The sequence below is a fragment of the Pholcus phalangioides genome, unplaced genomic scaffold (genome assembly GCF_987345545.1).
Source record: "Pholcus phalangioides strain wild (caught in Gottingen) unplaced genomic scaffold, Ppha-v1.0 ptg000017l_1, whole genome shotgun sequence".
Classification (NCBI taxonomy): domain Eukaryota; kingdom Metazoa; phylum Arthropoda; class Arachnida; order Araneae; family Pholcidae; genus Pholcus; species Pholcus phalangioides.
Genome location: NW_028301610.1, coordinates 19,077,540 through 19,090,304, shown reverse-complemented (window position 1 = coordinate 19,090,304; position 12,765 = coordinate 19,077,540). Strand labels below are relative to the sequence as shown.

At 35.2% G+C, this 12,765-nt stretch overlaps 1 pseudogene; it reads right to left on the bottom strand.

Moving 5' to 3' along the window:
• Positions 1–930: 930 nt before the first annotated feature.
• LOC149072489 (protein ZBED8-like) lies at positions 931–12,690 on the bottom strand (annotated as a pseudogene).
• Between the last annotated feature and the right edge of the window lie 75 nt (positions 12,691–12,765).

The following is a 12,765-nucleotide window of genomic DNA, read 5'->3' as shown; positions in this document are numbered from 1 at the left end:
CCATTCAATATGATTTCTAAACATTTGACAAATATATTTAAAAAATATATAATTATAAAATAGAAAAATAGAGTATAAGGTTACAAATGGTCATCATAATTTACAGAACCTCAATACACTCCTCAGAATCATATTATGTAACTCTTGAACATTTGATTATTAGATTAAAAAATCTATGCTGATTAGGTCACATAACAAATGGTTATATAATTCACATAACGTTCATATCGTATACCTTTCAATTAAAATTTAATTTCGTTTACATGAACTGATATATTACATGACTGGTGTAGTGAGATTAGTTCATGTAAATACAATGTCAAAAATAGAATTGACCGGTAGTGATTAACATTTCCAACATTTTACAAAAATTAGATGAAATTTATTTATTGTAATATTTATCAATACTATGCTGTGGTACGTTATTAATAAAACTACAAGGTCTTTTTAATCATACTTCAGTATGATTAGTCAAATTAAAAAGAGTGGAATAATCTACTAAAACAAACGCAGCTGAATGGGTTAAAAGCTAGAATTATAAATAAAATATTGCCTTTATAAAAATTTAATAGTGAAAATTTTATCTGTATTTCTGAAGTTTTTAGCAGAATATGATTAGTATATGAGTATTAAATAAGTAACACACTCAAAAAATTTAAAAAATGCATACTATGTAACTTTGAACGCAACCAATTATTTAAATATATATGGCTTCATACCATCACGAAGCATAACAGATGGCGCTGCTATGAATAAAAAACTCAATTTCTGTTTTCTAGCCCTATCGACGGCTCAGGGTCGAACGCAAAACCTCTTCAAAAAAAGCTACTATTTTCACAAAATCTTTTCAAAATGACCACAGGGTCACGTGATTCTAGAATGCTTTCGCCCCCCCCCCAATATGCGACAATGGGTAATTGGCATGTATGATTACCCGTCGAGAGGGGGCTGAACCGAAGTGACAGGCTGGTAACGCCCGGTGATAGTACATTTCTGGGAAGAAAGGGTCATTCTTCTTTCATTCTTCAGTTTTTCTATTTTCCGAACTAAATAAGAAACATAAAGGTGGGATATACTCAATACAGATGCTCAGCATTCTATGGTAAATAACTATCAATGTAAAGTATATTAGCTTTAACAGGCAATAAAATTTACTTGCTTTCGCTTGTGAAATATTGATGATTAACTTAGTAACGGAATGTCAGAACGTACTAAGAAGAAATTACTAATCCATCCACCAGGTATTTAAAATGTCCCAATATTTTCAAGTTGAACACTCTAAATCTCGAGTACATTCTATATAGCCCCTTAATATTTTAATTGTATTTTTTAAATTTGCAAGTGTTGAAGTATGTTCTCGTGATTTTGAGGTTCACCTAAAATGTGAATTTTTTTTTTAAATCGTAAAGCTTTTTCGTAAATAATGTGCGTTGATTAAATCGGTGTTGTTCGAGTTACTACTATTCGAGGCAAGGCATTGTAACAACTGATATTTATCATCTGTTTAAAAATCTATTCGAGCAAAACTACAGCTACTTCCCAACCGAGGAGCATCATTAAATAATTAATTTACCAAAACTTTCGGGTATTAAACTGCTTCTCATTGCTTTACTCACATTCTTTTTCGAATATTCATTTCTTTTTTTCATGATATCTTATGACCGTGGAGTTAATTTCAAAAATGAGCGTAGGTTTAGTGGGATTGAATACGCATATTAGATATAGTCATTTGCATCGGAATATAATAAAAGAATTCTCTTTGAAATATATAGATTTGGGGCATTAAATCATCTCACAAAAAAAAAAATACATGGAAACAAGTAACATACTGAGCAAATTTTTAAATACACAAATACTCGAAGTAAATAAAGTCGCTGGAATTCAAAACGTGAAAGAAAGTTGTAACTAGAACCCGGATTAGACGCTAAAATATGCACTAAAAATAAAGATGAATCTGTATTTTTAAAAATGTCGAAATATACCATGAAATAAAAAGTAGCCGATCTTTTTCAAAAATTAGAACACCCTAGAAATTTACGAGAGCAGTTCATAAAGAGCTCAAGTTGGGAAGCTCAAATTAAGGGTACGGTTGTAATTTACATTTTCATCTTTCCACCTATGTGAATTGCTGCAGCAATTAAGTAATAGCTTCTTAGAAAGAGTCAAAATCATGATGGAAAATGAAATTTCTTTTTCCATACCAAACGTCTTCAACTTCTGGAATCAAAAGGTAGAGAGCCTAGCGTTCACACCTCCATCCACAGATGTCTTCTAATCCGTTGGCCTCTATTTTTTGTTTCCACTGAAGACTTCGTTTGAAGATGAAAAACGCAGATAGTATCAAGAATTCGCCAATGTGTATCAAACCTCATCGATATTTCGATTGTTTCGTGATATCTGATGATTGTACCTGATGCTAATCTTAGGAAGAGATTGCGGACTCGAGCTAAAATAAATAAATAAATAAAAACTGATCAATTGCGAGCCGATAGCGAAGATGGGATTTATGGCTGAGGCCCGATTCGAGTCTGTGCCGGACACTCATAAATTGAATGTCTTGATGCACAAAATCCATGGCCAAGACCAAAGATGGCCACAGTACAATGTATTCGTACGATATCAGCACGCGTAACTCCCACACAGTCCTAGCAAATACATGCGTAATTCTGCGTTTTTCAGAAATTTCCCGTTTTTCTATCCGTATTGCGAAGATTGAATAATTGTACGTTTGCATACATAACGAGGAAAGACATGAAGCACTTATTCGATCAAGTTGATGTAAATTTGCATGAAAATATTCATGTAATACAGTAATAGGTTTTAAGCCAAATGTTCTAATTTTCTCAAACAGCTTTCGGAGTGTTTTAATTTTTTGAAACAAAGAGGAAAAAATTAATTTGGTATTTTACGACTCATTTAATCTACTTTATGCAAATTTTTTGCCACCGATATGCTCAAAGTTCATATGATATTTTCGATAGAAAACGAATATGCAAATTACAACTGTACTTGCGCTACAACCTTGAATTGCGCTATCTAACTTGGATATTTCATGAACTGCTCTCGTAAATTTCTGGGTGTTCTAATTTTTTGGAAAGGATGTATATATGCGAAAAATTGAAGCCATCGTCGAATAATCCCGAATTATGGCATCAAAAATGAAAAATGCACGTAAAATTGAAAAAAAAAAATTACATATGCATTTGAAAGAGAGAAAAAATGAAAAACTATGCTTTGGAATGTTCCAGCAAATCAAAAAATAAAAATACTCATATTATATTGCCGAAATATGCATAAAATATAAAAATATGTGCCCTAACAAATGCGTTAATATGCCCTAAAGGCTCAGAATATGTAGGAGTATTGAAAAATATACGTATAATTAAAATATATATATATATATATATTTAAAGTGCGGAAATTTCCCTTAAGACAGAAAATACATAGAGGGAAAAGAAAAAAATCACCCATTTTTCGGAATTCAGAAATAAGTCAGAAATGAAAAATATGCTAAAAAAAAAAACAAAACAAGGATAAATAGACACATAGAACCGCTCACAGCCCCGGACCGATGCAAAGCACCTTACTTCCGTTGCCTCAAAAGAGGCAGAGTTGTGTCGGAAAAGTCAGCAAAGATTTATATTGGTGGCTCCCCTTGCCCCGTGCTCGCAAGTTCCGAATTACTCGCGTCGTTCTCCCCATGAAGACAGCCATAAACTCGATGCAACGTGCAAGCGATTTGACAAAAATGGGTGACTGAATCCAATGTCTAGGGAGAAAAATTGCACGTGCGCCCAGTGGCACATAAGGGCCGGAGACCACAGCCTCGGATTCCGAAAGAAGTGTAGAAAAGACTTGTGGGCAAGAAAGAAGAAGCTGGCATGTTGAAGTGGGAGAGATTTGAGAATGGTCCAAATACACAATGCATACAAATTACATATATACAGCGCCTCTACTGTGACGGGAAACGAAGAAACAAAGCCTCCTTCCACAGTGCTGGGCAGTTTTGTATCCCTTCCCTTTTACAGAATATGCACAATATATACACACAGAACCTGCACTGCGACGGGAACAATCAAACAGAGCCTCCGTTGACAGTGCTGGGCATTCACATTTGAATTACACGCATACATTATTTACTTTACAAAAATTTCCCTTTTTTATATTATTGGGAATGCACATAAACATTACTATGAAGGTAGTATTGGGTGCAAATATCGCCATGAGCTCATACAAATATTCAAGGTTACAAAATTACTATCGTACTATAAAAGTGCGGCGGAAACAATCAAACACAGCCCCCGTTCACAGTGCTGGGTGGCAGCGATCACATTTGAATTACCCACACATATTTACATAATATATTTATATAATATACGCTCTATATTTACATAATATAAATTTACCTTTTTATAATAATTGTTGGTACACATAAACATTACTATGCACGACACATATATTGGGGGGGAAAATGCCATAATGAGCTCATACAAATACACAAAGGAGAAAAAACAGGACATTCCATCTTTGCATCAACTATTTTGACAAAAAAAGGGGTTGCCAACTTGGCTCGGCATTTATTTGATACAATAGAAGTTCCTGTTCTGAGAAAAAGCGTTCACTAGTTCTTTCATTTTGGATTTATTTTTGTTGCACCATGGTCATTTTGTGCACACCTATCTGTTGTACTTACTGTGGGTACTAGAAGAATAGCCAGTTTTAAGAAGTCCGATAAAACTGCTGTTGTGTTGGCACACAATAGACAATTGAAAGTACAACAGGGATGAGATTTTTTTAAACTCAAGCACCTGTTATTTTGCTGTATTTACGAGTCTGGATTTACTGGTTCGCAAAGAAAATGGCATGCACTCTGTATATCTGCACTAAGAATATATTAATACTGGGGGGGGGGGTTCTCTGCCCCCCTGCCACCTTTCCTCTTCACAACATATCTTTAGTTTGAAATTCGTGCATAAAAACTATTTTTTCGCAATTTTTGTAATTATTTTTCTCCTTCACCCCTGATTCAGTGCCTAGAGGCATTCTTTGGTGGTTTAGTCTAGAGCCCCATAGATTATGGGTCTAAAGATGTCTTCATTCCGATCCTCACAAGTAGTCGATGAGAGAAAATGTCTTTTTTTTTTTTTTTTCTCAAATATATTTGAAAATATTTTGTCTTTTTGGAAAAATATGAAAGAAAAATTCAAAAACATCCAATGTTCGAAAAATCAAATCAAAAAACATCCAAAACATTCGATGTTCCAAAAAAAAAAAGAAAAATTCAGGAGATATCAAAGAATTTGCAAGTAGAAAAAAGGGGAGGGTTGGAGACTTTCAAAATATCTGTGCTTAGAAATATTCACATCACAATTCTGTCTTAGGCCGAGATAACAATATAAAAGTTCGTTTATAAAACTTGAAAAATGCAACCAATAGGCGGATCAGTTAAGTTCACTCGAATGTAACAGATGTGTTTATTGGTTATATTTTTCAAGTTTTATAAAAGAGTTTTTATCAAAGTTTTATAGTGTAATATCAGCCTTGGGCCGGGATTACACTATTAAAGTTGTAAAAGCTCTTTGATATAACGTGAAAAATTCAACCAATAAGATCATCGGTTGCATTCAAGCAAATGCAACCGATGATCTTATTGGTTGAATTTTGCAACTTTTATAAAATAGCTTTTATAAAAATTTATAGTATAATCCCGGCCTTAAGTCCGGATTACACTATAAAAATTTTATAATTCTTTTAAAAAAAGCAACTAATAAATTTATCAGTTGCATTTGAGCAATTTTTAGTGAGCAGCATTCTTATATCCCCACGGTTGCATGTTTGCAGTTGATTTTTTTTTTTTTTGTCAACAAATTTGTGACTGCGCTGAACACACTCTCTATTAAGTACGACGACGGAAATGAAATTAAAAACATATGTACTATTTCCCACAATGCGGGAAAAAGTTCGGGTATTTGCTTCTGCAACCAGAATAATTGATAACCATCTTTAAACTTCAATTTCAGTTCCTCGTTTAATCCTATTTCTATCAATTGTTCTTGCAAATGAGAGGATTCCTCTACTACTGTACGTATATGAAAATGGATCCAAAATCCAAGCGGGTATTTTCATTTGAAGAATGTCCTTAAATCTTTTCGTGAAATCATCATGGAGAACATTCAAGTGCTGGCAATATACAATTAAATCCCCCGTTTTTTTTGTGACAGAAGATAAATTTGGAAAATGGTGAAATTCTCCTCTCTCCAAATTTTGCTTAAACAGATTTAATTTTGCCACAAATGCAGAAATGATAGATTTTGTTTTAATCAAATTGAGTTCGTCACCTTGTAGCTGCAAATTTGTCTCATTAAATTTACTGAACAAGTCTGTCATATAAGCAAGGTCACTTTTGGCATTGATTAAGTTGGCTTGGAAAGTGTCGTCCTTATTTTGAAATAACTCCAGAACTGAGTCAAAGAGCTTGTAGAATCTGTTTAAACTGGATCCTTTTGACAGCCAACGAATTTCGGTGTGAAGCAGCAAATGATTGAATTCTTCATCGTTTTCGATGCATAGCTGCCCAAACAACCTGTTGTTCAATGCATTACTTCTGATTTTGTTGATGGCTTGAATAGCATAACGCAAAGATATGTGCAAACGTTCACTCAAATTTTTGGCAACTAAATGTTGGCGATGCGTCATTACGCTATGTACAGCGAATACGTCTGGGACCACTTCTTTCAAATAGGACGCTACAGAGGCTTTCTCGCATATCATCGCTGGAGCACCATCAGTAGCTATTTGATAGGATATTGCTCAAAGGGGTTTCTTCTTCTTTGAAAAACGTTTCCAACACTTTAAATATGGACTGTCCCTTTGTATCAGTTTGCAAGTTTTTAGCAAACAGTAATTCTTGACAAATTTTTTCTTCCTTTATGAATCGCACATACGTAAGAAGCAAAGTTTCATTTCCTGGTAATGTGGATTCGTCGAGTTGTAGAGAGAACTGTTATGATTTTTAATAATGGCATAACGAGACTTCGACATCTTTAGCCATTTCGTCGATTCTAACTGTGTTATTGCTCAAAGGAATTTTCTTGATAATATCATAAGCTGGCTTATGTAGCACTGTACGTATTACTTCACTTATTGCCGGTAGAATCAGTTCTTCACCAATAGTGTGTGGTTTTCCCGATTTTGCAATAAGTAAAGCAATATTGTAAGAAGCTCGCAGCTCATCGTCATCTTGTTTGGATGCCGTTGAAAAAAGTTCCTCTAGCTTCGATTGTTTCAAAAACCTTTCTTCAAGTGCTTGAAAATAAGATAATTGTTTATCTTTTTTATCCGCATGAACTCTAGTCAAATGATCTTGAGGTTTCGAAGGCTTCATAGCTTCATTTGATAAAACTTCTTGGCAAATCGGGCACATTGTTAACGTATTGCTTATTGGTGACTGAATAAAACCGTAGTTCAAATATTCGACATTATATTCCTATATTTTTTCTTAGGTTCGGTTGCATTTTCAGCAAAAAATAAAAAATAAATTAAATAAAAACGTATTTTTTTTGAGTAGAGAGAAATGTCATACTTCGGAACTATTCTAATAAAAAAAAAAAGATATTGTGATCGCGTTCTTCCTTTTCAAAACCAGAATTTTTCGCATCAGTTATTTCATTAGAATATCAATCATATCATGTCATCTGCGCAATACATTTGATCTAAAACTGCGGATGTCCACCTGAATGTTGGCGATGAATGACTCATTGCACAGCGAATACGTCTGGGACCACTTCTTTCAAATATGCGAGAAAGCCTCTGTAGCGTGGTCCCTTTTGTGGTCCTGGAATATTCTAAGGATGCCAAAATTAAAATTTAGTGAAAAATGGGCTATAACAGGTAGTGAAGAGATCACAGAGAGCTGTGAAAAAATTTAGAGGTGACGAAACAAAGCTTTCAAGTTAAATATGGTATGGAAAAAGTGACTATTTTCAGAATCCAGCAGAACTGCCCATAGAACCTGTGTAATTTTAATGCGTAACTTACGTAATTTCAATGCATGGTTCCTGTGAGCCCAGGACCTGCATGATGAGAACTGATCTATAATTTTTGAGGAAAAAAAAATGTAAGCTGTTATTTCCAGCAGCTATAAGTATCCCCCCAAGGACATCAATTGCCCAGGGCTCACAACGTCAGACAATTCTGCGTAGAGCCAAGACAAAAGGAAAGCTCGTTAGGGCCCGGAGACTGACCTAATTTATAAAAAAAAAAAAATTGTTCAATATAAATTGAAATAACTAATTCAAGATCCCTCGGATGGATTTTCTTTGCTTTCTATATTATGCGTTTTTATCAATGTAATTTAGTTGAATAAGTAAAAAGGGTATCGATTTTGGATTACGTCATTGCTTTACGTTTCAAGCACCATTGTTTATTATACGTGATTTTACTTGCCTGACGTGACAAGAACAATTGTTAATATAATTGGTCATTTCTTTTTGTGCAGTTTGACCTAATTGGTCCAGTCCAGTCCAGTCGGTCCTTGCGCCACAAAAATCGAAATCCAATCCAATCCTCGATTCTGGATGTGGGTGGGGTGCATGAGAGGAGGGGGGGGGGGGTTATTGTCATTAAGTGGGTTTATTCTCTACTCAACATCAACTTGCAAATCCGATATCGAACTGTCAAATTACCAAACTAAATTCTTCAAAAAATAATCAACAAAACTTTCTGTGCAATTAAAATTTGTTAATAATATAATTCAGTAAGTGGATAAAACTATGTGTGACAAAACTTAATCAGTGGTTTCTTATTAACACTGAAGGCATTCACCAATCGATTTACGCATATATAAAAATTAGTTTCTCATAATGAACCGTGCACCCCTGATCATTTTTGTTGCACCGCGGTCGTTTTCTGTACACGGGAACTAATTAGACCGGAATCTACAGTTTATTGACGGTTCCAAACTAGGCATTCCATTTGTTTTGTACACGTATGAAGACACAGGTTTAGTTTCGCCGAAAGATAGGTGCGTAAACTCCGGAGGGGGAAGGACTTCCCGTAATCAACTTATCGTCGTTGTTGCTCTTGTACTTACGTGTAAGGAAAGATTCTGACAAGGATATGGAACACTCGTGACACATCTGATAATCCTTTGATTTTTAGAATTTATGTTTAGCTCGTCAAGAAATATGGACGGGGGGGGGGGGGGGTCAATATATCCCAGAAAATTAGAAGAAATATTGTACTTGGATCAAAGAAATTGATCTGGCTCCTAATTTTTTCTGGATTTGTCAAGCCCTGGTACGTTGTCATACATCAAACAGAATAAACCAGTTCTATACATGGTGGCCAAAGATATAAACTTTATGGTGAGAAAGTCAAACGGGAATAGCAGAAAACAAGTGCGAAATTTTATATGCTCATCGAGGTATAACTTCACACGTTCCTCATAATTTTATTTTTATCCAGATAATGTCCATTTCATATGCAGTGTTATGCCCGAGGGTAAACTATATCTCCGCACAACAGCGTTGTTATACGAGGTGTTTTACTAATACTACTACACGAGCACTGTTGGTTCCCGCGTAAACAAAATAGTTTATTTAAAAAATAATTGTGTAATTCATGTTCGTAATTCTATAAAATATATATATTTTTTGTAATTTTTGTTGTTTTAATTAAAAAGAAATTTAATATATAACATTAAAAAACAAAAATATATATAACACCAATGGATGATTTGAATTCGAAGATATGCTCAGCATTGGGTTTATAAAAACATTAAGAATTAATTCATCAAAATGAAGTATTTTTTGAAGTTATCAATTAAGCCGCTCATGAGACGTACATTTTTTTGTTAATAGTGCGTTATTTCAGTAAAAATTTGGCACGAATTCGAATAACAACTAATTGCAGGCATTTTCTTTAGAAAGTTTTGTGGTTTCGAGTGAAGCCACAGCAGAAAATGGAGTTTCGCCATGTAATGTAGCAGTATAGCAATATATATATATACACATACAGGTCAAATATTCAAATTTGTGAAATTTTTATCCAAAACATTCACAAATTAACCCGGTGTCTTACTGAAGTCGTGAGAATCTGCCAGTAGAGAAAAATTACAGTAAAATTTTTGAAATAAATAATGTTTTTGTACTTACGTGTGGGTTTAGCAGACATTTTCTTCTGTGAGTGTGTAGGTTTCTCCTCTTTCCGTACGTCATTGAAATCGGTTTCTATGTTTAAATCTGATGTATTACCATTCGTTGCGTCACAAACACTTTCGATACGTGGCTCTTTAACACAAAAATTCAATACTGTACCTCGCCTCTTACTCATATTTATAAGCAATTTATAGGATTCACAACATTCACTGGAAACACTACCAAGTACCGCAAGGTTTGGAATTCGAATGCAAACTAAATTGACCTTCAGTTGAGGAATCGTATTTGTGCTTCTTCACACTCTAGTTCAGTGTTTCCCAAAGTGGGCGATGGAATGGTCCAAGGGGGCGATAAAATCTACTGATTTAACATAGGATCCTATGGGTTTACTGGAGTTGGGGGGGCGATGAGAGGAAAACATTTCTGATGAAGGGGGCGATGGAACAAAAAGTTTGGGAGACTATGCTCTAGTTTGTCACTAAAATTCATATACATATGTTATTTTGTTCACTTTTGAGAACAGAGTATATACCGCGCTAACTGGTACAATCGGCTCGTTAGCAACTTTGGCCTTTTTATTCATACTACTGATGTCATAGCAAAAGCGGTCCCTATGCAATCTTTTTCCAGATGTAAAAAAATCTCATAATAATCAATCACTGAGGGATACTTTGAAATACCTGACATTTGTGATACAGATGTTATCCTGAGAGCTTTACGAACTTGCTTACGAATTTATTACAAGATGTTTCTACTATGGTGACTGGCAAAAGAACAGACACGGCGTAGCCTTTGTTCAAAGGGGAGTGTTGCCGTAATGACCAGGCCGTGAGCAAAATTAGGACGGGGGGGGGGGGGCTTTAACAATACCTTCTAGAGCAGGCTGCTCTAGAAGGTATTGGCTTTAACCACAGATGGTGTTCAAACTTGTACGGAAGGCTCCATTGATCAATTACAGTTGTATTCAATGCATAATATATACTTGAAAGATGGGGAAAAAGAAAACCCACTTTACTTTCTACCACTTTCAATGCGCAACAATATTAGCTTTCTTTTCCCCTACGCACGAATACTTATAAAGGTTCCCTTGGGAATATGGTCAGAGTTCTTCAAATCTTCTCTTCTTTCCATCGCCCCCTTATGCTCGTTCGTAGCCCCCCCCCCCAATCTTGTCTGAAGCCACTATCGCCCACCTGAATAATCTCATCGCCTACTTTGGGAAACACTGATCTATATGAACAGTCGCAACTATAATTTGCTTAATTTCTGATAGTGAATCGTTAATCTGGACTCGGAATGTTCGAGCCTCCAGATAGCTTTTTACAAATTTTATTATGCTGTATGGCATGTTCATGCAAATCAGTTTGTGTAATAGTCCATTATGCCTAATTCTATCGGAACTTTTTTGTATGTCGAGAAAGACTATCGCAGCTGTGTCATTTTTGATCAGAGCATCTTGCAGGTTCCGTTACTCGGAGAAGTTGCGTGCAAGTGGAATGGCCATTCAGGTCTAATAATTTCGTGATATTCAGCAAATTGAGATATTCTGGTGGCTACGACTCGCTCAAACAGTTTCCCTAAGGAACTGAGGAGCGAGATCAGGCGCCAATCTGAGGTCTTGACCTGGTTTCGGAATCACTTACTATTGCTCTTTTCCAGGAGAGAAAGAAATATTGCAGCTCAACAAGCTTGTTGGAAAGGATAGTTAGATAAAGAATGGTGTTATCAGGAAGAGATTTTAGTGCCAGGTTATTAATTTTGTCATAGCCTGGTGCTTTTCGTTTATGAAGGTTTTTAATGATTCTTTTCATTTCATCGAAATCTATGGGATAGAGAGGGCCGGAGGGTATTCACTCCAGTAGAGTATAAATTTAATCACAGTTCTTAGAAAGTTAATGTATGTCAAGCTAGAATTATAGATAAAATATTGCCTTTAAAAAATTCAATAGTTAAATTTTATTTATATTTCTGAAGTTTTTAGCAGAATATGATTACTATGATATGACTATTGAATAAGTAACACACCTATAAAAATTGAAAGAATGCATACTATGTAATTTTGAACGAAACCAATTATTTAAACATATCTGGCTTCATACCATTACGAAGCATAACAGATGGCGCTGCTATAAATAGAAAACTCAATTTCTGTTTTCTAGATATGTAGGCAGGGCCGGGCTTAGGAATTTCGCGGGACCTCCTCAAAAAAAATCATAATCAGCCCCTCCTCACTTTGCAAGTAATTCACTAACGCACTTTGCAAGTCACGAACAGAAATATTTTGGCGATGTTGGCGAATATTTGATTGTTTGTGGCGATATTTGTGTCAACCCTTATTCAAACTTACCTAATAAGTCAGTGGTTCTCAAACATAGGTCACCAGCGGCTCTCTCTTCATGACAACGTTTATCCGCGGCTCCCCACAATAATTAGGTAAGAAATGATAATCGGTTAAAAAAGAACTTTTCTAAATCACTGAACAAGCACTCATCAATGTCGCCAGTTCACCGCCGACGCACACTTTGAGAACCATTATGATAGTATTAGTCAAGTTCGAATTTTCCAGAATTTACAAATTGATTGGCGTAACGATCTGCGAAATAGGAAA